At 38.9% G+C, this 12,346-nt stretch overlaps 1 protein-coding gene across 1 annotated transcript in view; it reads right to left on the reverse strand.

Moving 5' to 3' along the window:
• Positions 1-12,346, reverse strand: part of SLC35D1 (solute carrier family 35 member D1) — a 51,876-nt gene that overhangs the window by 28,164 nt on the left and 11,366 nt on the right. The gene's annotated exons all lie outside the window — the stretch shown is intronic.

Genomic DNA, 12,346 nt, shown 5'->3' on the forward strand with positions numbered 1-12,346 from the left:
ATCTTTCTGCCAACCTATCCAGCTTCAAGGGCAGGGGGTGGAAATTTTTTGACATGGTTCTTCTATTTCTTATTAATTTCTTATTAATTCTTACTAATTTGGGGAATTACACTGATTTTCAAATGTTAAACTAACCTAATCCCTGATTGATAAACACAGCTTGGTCACATAGTGCCCTTTTTATATATTGCAGGATTTTTTTTTTTTTTTAAACTATAATATCCACCCCCTGCCCTTGAAATTTTTTTCAACTATCAGTACAGGGTATGCTGGCCTCATAAAAGTTGATTAGGAAGTATTCTCTTCTATATTCTGAAAGAATTTATGTAGAATTGGCATTATTTCTTCCTTAAACATTTTGTAGAATCATCCACTAAAGTGATCAAGGCCTGGAGTTTTCTTTTTGAGAAGATTTTCAACTAAAATTCAGTTTCTTTAACAGAGCTAAATAGCCCCATTAGCTCTTTAACAGAGCTAATTAGCCCCAGGGCTAATTCTTTAATTAAGTAGTGTTATTTAATATTTAGTAGAATGCAGCTATTCATGCTATTTCTTCTTGAATGAGTTTTTAGGTTTTTTTCAAGAATTTGTCCATTTCACAGATAGTTTTCCAGTTTATGGCATAATGTTCATAATATGCCATTATCCTTTTAGTATATGCAAGCTCTGTAATACCACTTTCATTCCTTCTATGATAATTTGTGCATTCTCACTTTTTGTCCCTATCAATTGGCAATGGTTGAGCAATTTTATTGATCTTTTATTGACCTCCAAGTTTTAGGTTCATTGATTTTTCTCTATTGCTTTTCTGTTTTCTATTTCATTGGATTCTGCTCTTAACTTCCTCATTTTTCGTTTGGGTTTAGCCTGCTCTTTTTTTTTCTACTTTCTTAAGGGAAAAGCTTATTAGGTCAATGATTTTTTATCTCTCTTTTTTTCTAATGTATGCATTTAATTAAGCTATAGAATTCCCTCTAAGCATTCCTTTAGCAGCAACCCATAAATTTTGCTATGTGGTGTTCTGACTCTCATTCATTCTAAATGATTTCTAATCTTCTGCATGATTTTTTCTTGGAAGCAGGTGCTATTGAGAGGTGTGTTTATTTCCAAGTATTTGAAGATTTTTCCATAGATCTCTATGTTATTAATTTCTAGTTTAATTCTGTTCTGGCCAGGGAATATACTTTCTATTATTTCAATTATTTTTTAAACTATTAACACTTGTTTTATGACCCAGAATATAGTTTATCTTGGTAAATGTCCCATTTGCACTTGAAGAGATTTATTTACTGTTGTTGAGTGCTCCATAAATGTCAATTAGGTCATATTAGTTGATGATGGTGTTCAAGTGCTTTACATTCGGCTTCATGAGTTTTTGCTTCATATATTTTGAGGCTTTCTCATTAAGTACACATACATTCAGGATTGTTATGCTACTTGATATAACTCTTTCAGCATTAAAATTGTCCCTCTTTATGGTACTTTAACTTACCATTTTACTATAACTTACCATTTGTTGAGCCTTGTATGTGTGGATTTAGTTTTCATCAAATTTGGAAAGAAAATCTTCCATTAACTCCTCAAACCCTATCCCCACCCCTTGCTCAGGACAATAGTTACTCATATTACACCTCATAGTTATACTAGTTACTAGTTATCTGTTCATTTGTTTTCAAGGCTTTTTTCTCCATGTGCTTCATCTTGGAAGCACTAGTTTCTATAGTATCTATTGCTATTTCTATTAGTTTCTATTGCTATTTCTTTAATTCACTGATCTTTTTTCTGCAGTGTCTAATCTGCTTGCTATTTAATACCTTCTGCTTTATTTTCAATTCAGATCATATTTTTCATCCCTAGAAGTTTAATTTGGTCTTTTTTTATATCCCTCTTTTCTCCTCTCATCCTTTCTCTTTCCACAATCCTTTACTACTTGTTGTCCAATGTCTGAAACCATTTTTCACATATATTCAGTATTCTAGTAGGTTAAGGCAAGAAGATAAAGCCTATCCCTATTATTCCATCATGGCTAGAAGCAAAAGTTCAAATTCAATCACTGACATGAATTATAAACCTATCTCTAACGATGCTTCCACTGGAAAGCTCTGCACAAAAACCCACATTCACATCAGGCGTTCTCCTGCCAAACTGTCCAAAACACTAAGTGCTACTTTTATCACGGACACTGCATATATGTGACTAAGTACCTGCATGTACGTGACTCTCCGTACGTAGATCATCTACCCAGGCACTGTGAATGCCTTCAGGGTTTATCTCTGTAACCATCATGCTTAACGAAGTGACAGCAAATAGAAAGTGTTCCACAACTCGTTGTTAGAGAACAAAGAATAAAGGAAAGAAGTCATACAGAGCATTGTGCTATGCTCTTCCATACCTGTAAATATGGTATGATGAGAAACCATTAAAGCACAATAAAGCACAGGCCTAGAACTCAGGAGACTGCCTCTATCAGCAAGACTATCAATTCCTTGAGAGCAGGAACAATGTCAAATGTCACATCTGCCTTGCTCCCAAGTGTTTGTATGTTGTTAGGCACAAATAACTAAAGTGAATTAAATATCCATGCTCCCTGGCTTAGCATCATTTTCTATAGGCTGAGAAGGTGAATTTACTTTTTAATACACCCACAAACCTACCTGTAATGCTACTAAATAGATTTCAAGTTTCCTACTAAATCTATGTCATTTTCAATTTCCTTAAAATGGTAAAAGTCATTTTACTGGCATTAGACTCATTAGTTTTTGCACTGAATTTATTTTTTCTTTCTTGGAGGAGAAAAGGCATAACCCAGCAAACCAGCAGCTGGGCACTGGAAGAAGTCTCTCTGAGAGGCTTACCAGTACCCAGCAGGAAAAGCCATGGGCCCTGTGAAAGCAGCATACCAGGCATCAGAAGCCCAGGACATGGCACGAGCCCACCCCTGCTTCATTACACAGCCTTAGCTTCTGTGAGCGAGGTTAAAGGGGGTGCCTGTTAAAGTTTCTTCCAATTCTAACATGAGTGTTAGATCAGCTTTAAAAGGAGAGACTTTATTTCCCTGAAGCTGAAACACATAAAAGAAATCTCAGCCCTAAGAACCTTCCTCAACTCTAAATTACCCTCCTTTCCTAGATAAGTTACTCTTTTACCCCAAAGTCACTAAGAGAATAAAGCCAGTGTGATGGACCATAAGGATTTGCTGAACCTTAGTTTCTGCATAAATAATAAGAGGAATATTAAGGCCTATCTTGTAGAGTTGTTATCAGAATTAAAGACAACATGGATATAATGCCTGATGTGAAGGAGGTCCATCCAGTTCAATAAGTGATGTTAATTATGTGTAAATATTATTTCTAATTCTTTTTGCTATCAGTGACCGAGGAGTGGAAAGAAATCAGTTATTTGGTAAAGGCCTCAAATAAACCTCTCTTTACACCTGAGCTCCTTTCTGCCTTAGCTCTAAATATCTCCTCCTAAATGTACATTTTGACATCTAAGTCCCCAGTCATGTGCCAGGCCCCACAGCTGGCCCAGGGGCACTATGCTGAAGAGAGTTTAGTCAGGTAACCGCTAATAAACGAAGGAACAAATTATAACTACCTTTATATTTATGGAATGCTTTATAGTTTGCAAAATGCTTCTACATACATCAATGTCATGTGATCCCCATGACACCCCTGTGAGGTAGATAGGACCAAGCCTTATCCCCAGAAGACAGTGAGTGACTTACTTTAGATAACACAGTTAATACATGGAGGCCCTGAGTCTATATACACCAAGTCTAAGGCTCTCTACTCTGAGCATTAAATTTTATATACAAAAACACCCAAATACATACTGCACAATCCCCTCTGGAAACATATTAACTGTATCTGTGGAATATTAAAATAAATCCCATGAACATGATTCCATTTACATAAAATTCAAAAACAGGAAAACAATTCTCATGGGATTATTTCCTTCCCTAAATACTAGGCCTGTTTCTGGAGAAAGCCCGTCTGGCACCAGCAGCCTGTTGCATTCCTCTGCTTTGCCACAGGAACGGGCCCTCTGGCTGCAACAGAACAAGCAGCAGCCATTTGAAAGTATAGCTGAAGGAGAAATCTGACCCACCAGTACCACCGGCCAGGGGAGTCTACTCTCCAGGTCATAAAGATGGCATGAAAAAACAACCAAAGCTACTGCCTATTAAGAGCCTATTATGTCCTACACACAGACATGTTAAGTAACTCTCCCAAAATTATCCAGCTACTAGGTGTCTGCTCAGCTCCATAACCCATCATCGTTCCATTAGTTAAGTACTGGGGAAAACCAAAGACAAGGTAATATATTCTGAATTTTTTCTCCTAGATAGCTTCACATGGCTGCTGTTGGACCCCTGAGTCAAAAAGTGGGTGTTTGAATTCTAAATCTGCTATTAACTTTCTGTGAGTCCATCATAAAGTCACTTAGCCTCTCTAAGTCTCTATCCACATTATAAATATTGAAAACAGTCTGCTCCAGCCGCCTCTTGTGAGAAACCAACGGAGGGAGCGAAATGCAAGCACTTTACAAAATTCACATACAGAAGAGATTATTATTCACTTAAACTTCCAACATTGTTATCTCTCAGTGACAGATTTGCATGCAAATTTTTCTTTTCCCTAAGACAGGGAACACAGAAAGCACAGGAAGCATATATTTTGTTAATCAGGAGAGGAAAAAAAAACAACATTTAAAGCAAAACTTCTGCCTCTAGAGAAAGCTAACAGAAGAGCCACTGTGAAAAGAAGGCCTTGCTGGGTCATTCTGTGTGACACAGGACGAGATGGGCTCCCTGCCACAAGGCCTGAAATCCTCCATCTGGGCTGAGCAGTAGCTGTGACTACAGACAGCACATACAAAGATGTTCAGGCTTTCCTCCTGTTTTGAACAAAGTCTCCGTTTCTATAGGTGCTGGTGGTGTAATTTAATACCATCGACCAATATACAACATAGGCATGAAAAGATGGCATAATCAACGGGCAAATAGGTTACATGGACCTACCACTTCCTAAAAATAGGCATTTGGTTTGAATGAGACTTTTCAGTTAACAAAAATATTTGAAAAAGAAAGCTAAATTAAAAAAAAAAATGTGTTCTCTAGTTGCTTAGGTTAAGGAAATTAAGAAAGCGAGTGTCTGTGTAAGATTAGGCACGAACAGCACATAATCAACAACATAATCAATAAAATCTAGTCTAGGGATAGGGATTTTATCTTCTATCAGCTCTACTCAACCAACTCTGGCCGTCTGAACTACTATGTGGGTGGACAGTCTGAGGCTCTGTCTAGGTTTAGCAAGGAAGCGTGGGGACTACATGGCAATGTCTACACTGAGCGCAGGAGATCATAAGCACGAATTCATCACCCCTGATTTAGTAAGGATGGAATAATTTCAGGGTACACTTGAGTCTTAGATGTAACATTCTCACTCCCAGGAAAATTTGCTAAGTAAAGGGTCACCAGCTTAATTGAGATTTGAAATAAAATCCAAATGATTATTTTTTATACGTTTTGATACCTTAGAAGTTTTGAAACCTGCTTACTATAAAGTCTAAAAATAAATCACTTAGTTTTTAAACTTTATGGTAAAGAAAAAAATGTGGATGAATGACAGCATTCTATTTGGAAAATTCTTTTCCCAAAAAACTACTGAGAAAAAACCTGAAACCTTATCCTGGAAAGTAAACTGCTAGGAAAGTTACTAAGGCAGAAGATAAGGTCAGTGGTGGAGCAAATGGCCTCCATGGTTCCCTGCCTACCTTGCAACAGTCAGACAAGTTCACGGAGCCAGTGGTCCTGGGTTACCCACCCTATCCTCTGCACTATTGTAACTACTGGCCATCGCTTCTGCTCTGCCCTCTCCTGCTCCTAGCTCTGACAAGGAACTAGAACCCAGATACCTTCACTCTCTCTTCTCACTAGGCTCTGCCACCTACCTAAAATCTATGTAACATGGCAAAAACCCCACACTCCAGCTTATTAATAGGGTCATTTACTTTTCTTTGTGAAGAAGGCCTACCCTCGAAGGTAAGGGTGGGTAACCACATTACTGTGTCCATCAAACAACATATAGGGCGAAGAGAAAGTCATTCCTCACTGAAGAATAACTGATGCAACCCACTTGTTTTACGTATGAGGACACCAATGCCCAGAAAGCAGAAGGGACCTGTCAGTGTGGAAAGAATAACTCAGGGTTTGAGAATCGGTCTGTACCATCTCCAGAATGACCCAGAAAAAATTAATAATGGTGGACAGGCTGAACCAACAGCCTAAAATTCTTTTTTTTTTTTTTTTTTAAAGATTTTTTATTTATTATTTATTTGACACAGAGAGAGAAATCACAAGTAGGCGGAGAGTCAGGCAGAGAGAGAGAGAAGCAGGCTCCCGCTGAGCAAAGAGCCCGATGCGGGGCTCGATCCCAGGAAACTGAGATCATGACCTGAGCCGAAGGCAGTGGCTTAATCCACTGAGCCACCCAGGCGCCCCCTAAAATTCTTCATTATCTAGACAGCAATGCTTAGTAAGAGACATCTCCACGTAACCCATCCACACAGCAACTTTTCCTGTAAAACTCATCTGAGCCATGTAATTTAGCCAGTGATATAATGAAGACATTATACAATGTACCCATGACTACAGTACTGGCCTTGTGAGAGCTACAGCAAGGGGTCTGTTCCTCCATCTCTACGTGAGAACACCTAGCAGGGTATGCTGTCAAAAAGCCAGGTTCCAATTCCTGTGACTGTGAATCACTGGCTTTGTGCTGTACACATTCCCTTTTGGAGTCAACAACTAACAAGTTTAAACACAGTCTGTCTTAACTGACACTCTGGAAAGCCATTATTCAAATGATGCTTGATCTACCTTTATCCGTGTTAACCAGATGTCTTTTATTAACACTGAGCTGGCTTTTAAATACACTGTTTTTGTTTTTTTAATTTTTTATTTATTTAATTTATTTGATAGACAGAGATTACAAGCAGGCAGAGAGGCAGGCAGAGAGAAGGGGAAGCAGGCTCACTGCTGAGCAGAGAGCCCAATGTGGGGACTTGATCCCAGCATGCTAGGATCATGACCTGGGCTGAAGGCAGAGGCTTTAACCCACTGAGCCACCCAGGCGCCCAAATACACTGTATTTTTAAGAAAGAGAATGTTTTAAAATTAGAAGACATGTTTTAAAAGAACTAAATGTTGTCTATATTGGTTCATTGGCTTCTGGTAAAGCCAGGACTTTGAGAATCTTGGATAAACTTCTTAAAAAACTACACACACACACACACACACACACCCCACCCCACCCCCCCAATATAGACATTTGGCTTCTCAGAAAGCTTTGCCAAGGATATGCATTATGTGCTCACTGGGATAAACTGTTCGATTGGATCCTGTCTTTCAATATTTATGATAATTTAGGTTTCCTTCTTCCTTGGCCTTCAATTCTTGCTTAAAGACTGTGTAAGCCCCATCCACTACTCTGTAGAACTCCTGCCACCCTGGGGAGCTGAACTTTCGGAGCCCTCTTACTGGTTTCCTGCCCTAACACAGGAGACTTTTCTCTCCTCTGCCTTCTAAGGTTAACAGTGATATTTTGAGAAAAACAATTTGGATTTTGCTTTAATCTGCATCCTGGATCAAGAGTCTCCAACTCTGAATAATGAGAATTAATTAATTTGTCCCACCACCCCCAGTAATTTTAAACTGGGATTCATCATAGGATAGTCATTATTTATAGAAAAACTTAATCTTTTTCTTGCTGTTCCTTTTATAAAAGGTAATTTAAAATACATTTACATGGCTCCACAATCAAAAAAATATAAAAAGATAAACAGTGAAAAGTTTCCTTCCCATTCCTGTTCTATACTTATCTGTTCTCACACATAGGCTCAGACACAAATTGGTGGTTACTTTGCTTCTTGCATATTCTTCCAGAGTTTCTTTACTAAATCAGCAAATAAAATGTATACATATATATATATAGTCTTATTTTTCCCTATTTTATTCAAAACATAGCATAACATACGCAATTTTACACCACACTTTAAAAATCTATCTTGTTGATCTTTTCATATAATAAATACATACAGAGCTTCCATGGAAAATGGCTCTGGGTCAAGAAAGCCAGGAGTCCAAAAGAGAAGAGCAAGTTCAGAAGCACTGGTATTCGGGACTCAGGGAGGAGCTGGGCTCATGCCAACCGTCAGAACAGCAGCAGCTAGTCTCCACATGGGCATGCCTTCTGCTCCTCAGAAATTCTGTCTCAGCCCAGGAAAGGGCCCTACCTAGAAAACTAACCAACTCAACTGATACAACCTACTCAGTTTACACATGACACTGCAGGGTGGAGGAGCAGAAGGGATTCATCCAAAATCAGACAGCGGTCAAGGCCAGAACTGGATGTTACTAATTGCTTCATCCAACTGGATGTTTCTTCTGCATTCTGCCCCCAATTTTCCACTCTACCTCCTATGTCAGGAACTTTTAGGAATTCATCATCTCTGCAGAGTAAATTTCAAATTCCTGTATCTATCACTTGTCCCAGCTCAGAGGGAAGGCGGGTATGATACGTGGGGTGGGGGGAACAAGAGTACTAGTTATAGTCAGGAAATCAGGGTTCTAGTCCTGAGCCCAATCTGGGTCCTGACTCCCCCAATGGTGAAAAGAGTCTTAAACCAGATGCTCTATAAGGTCTCTTTGAAGGTCTCCAACGTCTTTAACTGCCACCCTCTAAGAATACTGATGAGGCTGAACCCACGACTACGTCTGTGCTCATGATATCCATTCCCCCTGGAATGTTCCTTTGGTTTCTCTTCCTCCACATCCTTCAAGGCCCACCTTGATCCTCCTGGTATTCACCTACTCAAAAAATGCTCCCTGTGAAGAAGGTAAGGCACCCCCACTTCAGCACTCAGAACCCACTCCTCCCTCCATCTAGAGGACCCTTCCAAAGAGCCACACAAACTGGTCTCAGTCCACTCAGTCCAATGCCTGCTCAAGTGAAACTAATGAAGATGCTTTCTCTAGCCACCTTATCCCTAGCAGTTCTTCCCCAATCACTCTCCTCCTTGTTCTGTTTTTCCTCCTGGTTCTTATGATACAAATCTAGGTTTAGTTGATCTCACCCACTGGGTTGCAAGCTCCTTTAAGCGGGACATGTCTTTTTTCTTTCTTTTTTTTTTCTTAAATTTAGAACAGCACCTGAGTAAAGCACTCAGTACACTCAGTAAATATTTGTTGAACAAAAGAAATATGATTATTTGTAAAAGATTAAGTAATAACCAGGCCAAGCTGCAGAAACTGCACTTCTGCTACTACTCTGATGACGTTCCTCACATTCAGTAGCTTGTTCTTAAGAGAGCCCTGCATGGAATTCCCAAACGGGGGTAAAAATGTAAGTCAGAGAGGCAGTGCATGGCTCTGAGAGTACTAGTCAGGCCAACAGTAAGAGCTCGATCTGAAGTCAGACAGACTGATTCTAGCTCCACTCTGTCACTGTGGAGGTTTAATCATGTCCTTAACTTCTATAAGTCAAATAACATACCGATCTCTCAGGTATGTAACGAGGATCAGGGAAAATGATTTATGCAGAAGCATCCTGTTGGGTACATATCTCATAAGTAAAGTCATCCTAAATGCCAGAAGTAGCCTCAAATTGCTAATATGGGAACAGCTTTAATGATAAACTGCCCCATTAAAAAGTGTCCACTCTTTTATAAAAAAAATACACACACATGCACGTCTACTTACACACATATGCATCTTAAAGGAAAAGCACAAGTTTAAAAGATACCTCCTGAAAACGAATCAAAATACTAGAAAACTCTCATGCAAAATTCTGCCATATATCCCCTCTGTCCTAAGAAACCCTTTCTGCCAGGACTTCAGACAGACAGACTACTGACTACTACGAAAATGAATCTTCCAGCACCGGGAGAACAACCGCAGCCTATCACAGACCACCGTGAGCTTCCTGGATGCATCAGGCCGCCTGTGGCTTCCACACACTGTTTCTGTGCTGGGTAATAAGAGCAAGCTAGTTACCTGAGTTATATCTCTAACAACTCCCAGCACAGGTTAGCATTTCTTGTTGTACTTGGTGGACAAGAAAACCAAGCCCCATCTGTTCTAAAAAGCGAATCTTGATATTCAATCCACACCCATTTCTTCCTAAATATTTATTGTACTGACTGATGGGCATGCACTTTGGTGCCAGACCTTACACCATCCCTGTAACATGCCAGCATCTCCCTCGTGTGGCAAGGACTATGTCATATTTCTCATATATGCCACAGAGAACTTAACATATAGCTTTCTTAGCACAATGAAAATGCTGAGAAATACTCATCTCAATTGAACTTAAAATGAAATTGCAGTATATTGTCTCCTAAGGAATTTAGGAACAGAGTCAAACAGAATTCTCACTTCCTAAGTTTCAAATGTAATTTATAACCTACCAAGATAACACTGATTATTCATGTCACTTATATTTCAATTCTGTTTGGAGGCAAAATTCAATGAGGCATCTCATCCCCAACCAGAAGACAGAAATGATTCCCTTTTACATCCCACAATGCCCCCAAAACGCTATAACAGTTTTGCTCTGATGTTGATAGGTCTACTCCCCAAGGAAACTGGATGGCCCTCAAAGGCAAGAAAGCCATCTAATTCATCTTTTTTTCTTATCACCTGAGCCTAACATAGTGAGACATACAGTAACACTTAACTATTTGAGAAGGTCAGAAGGAGAGCATATGAAGGACAGAATGTTAAGAAAAAAAGTATGATATTATGAGACTGCCAGACAGTGTGCCCATCTACCCCCCAGAAAATGTTTTATAAGAACAATATTAACTAATAATAAGAGTGAGGATAAACAACATTTATGTGAAACCAAAATGCTGACAGGATTTGATTACAGAAAAATAAATTCATCTTCTACTAGTTTATCATCCTAGCTTGAAAGTATTTAGGTGAATTCTGTCATTTTTTTAAAAAACATTTCTTCCAAAATAAACCTTTCTCGACCTTTGCCTGGCACTTTTGTTGAAAACAACAAAAAGATTACTCAAATTCTACTCCTCCACATAAAAAAGAAAAAAATAAGAGGAAAAATCTAAACCTCAACCTATATGTAGATGACATGGCAACTTTTTTCACTCTGATGAAACACTCTCAATCAGCATTTCAAGCTGAATGTTACTGAACTTTCAAATATGCATGAATAATGCTATAACCTGGCAGATAACTTCTAGTTAAATGATCATCCCTTTGGAATGAAGAATTATCTCCTTTGGTCCATTTTTTCAAGTATCTACAAGCTACTCGTCAAAGTTTCCAATTAATGAGAATTGCATCTTTGCCAAGTCTATAAAATACCTAACTACGTTAATTCTTCCAACTTGTCATGTACAGATTGGCCTCAAGATTTGGAACCACCCATGCTGCCATGAGGGGCCCGGCTACTTTACGTTACATCCTTGGCCCAAAGCTAAAGAGTAAGAGGTGCTTCGGCCAGAGTCTCCTAGAGGGAGGACGAACACTGGGAGACCATGGCTTCTGGAGTTAGGCCTGAGTTTAAATCCTGACTCTACCCACCGACAGTATGGCATTGGGCAAGGGACTAAGTCTTAGTTCCACATTGGTAAAAGAGAGATAGTTCAAACTTTCTAGAGCTGTTCTGGGGACTACATTATATTACAACATGAAGTAACTAGCACATAATAGGGACTCAATAAATAAATTAGTTTCTCTTCCCACTTTTTTCACAATCATAAAATATTTATTCAACACTCTTTATTAGTCAGAGCAACAGCTCTATTTCCTACTTTGGAGTCACTTTTAGGTCTGCTGGCAGCCAGGTCACAGTTCATTAAAACATTTATACCTGTTCAAGATGATCTATGCCAGTTTTTTATTATTTTATTTTTAATTTTTTTTAAAGATTTTATATATTTGTCAGAGAAAGACCACAACAAGGGGAGAGGCAGAAGGAGAGGGAGAAGCAGAGGGAAAAAGAGAAGCAGACTTCCTGCTCAGCAGAGAGCCTGATGCGGGACTTGATCTGGATGTCCTGGATGTGGGATCACGACCTGAGCTAAAGGCAGACATATAACCGACATAGCCACTCAGGAGTCCCTCTGTGCCAGTTTTTAAAAAGAAAGCATTCTTGATGAATAAAACAAAGCACCTTTATAAGCTTTATAAGGTCTTCTATCTTTGAAGAACAATTTTTTCATAATCTAACTATTTTCAGAACTTTTATTTTGGCTCCCATTGGTATGTAGAAATTGTTTCTGTCATTAGAGTAAATAATCAACACATTTGTTCTGA

This window comes from Mustela lutreola, chromosome 10, assembly GCF_030435805.1.
Source record: "Mustela lutreola isolate mMusLut2 chromosome 10, mMusLut2.pri, whole genome shotgun sequence".
NCBI lineage: Eukaryota > Metazoa > Chordata > Mammalia > Carnivora > Mustelidae > Mustela > Mustela lutreola.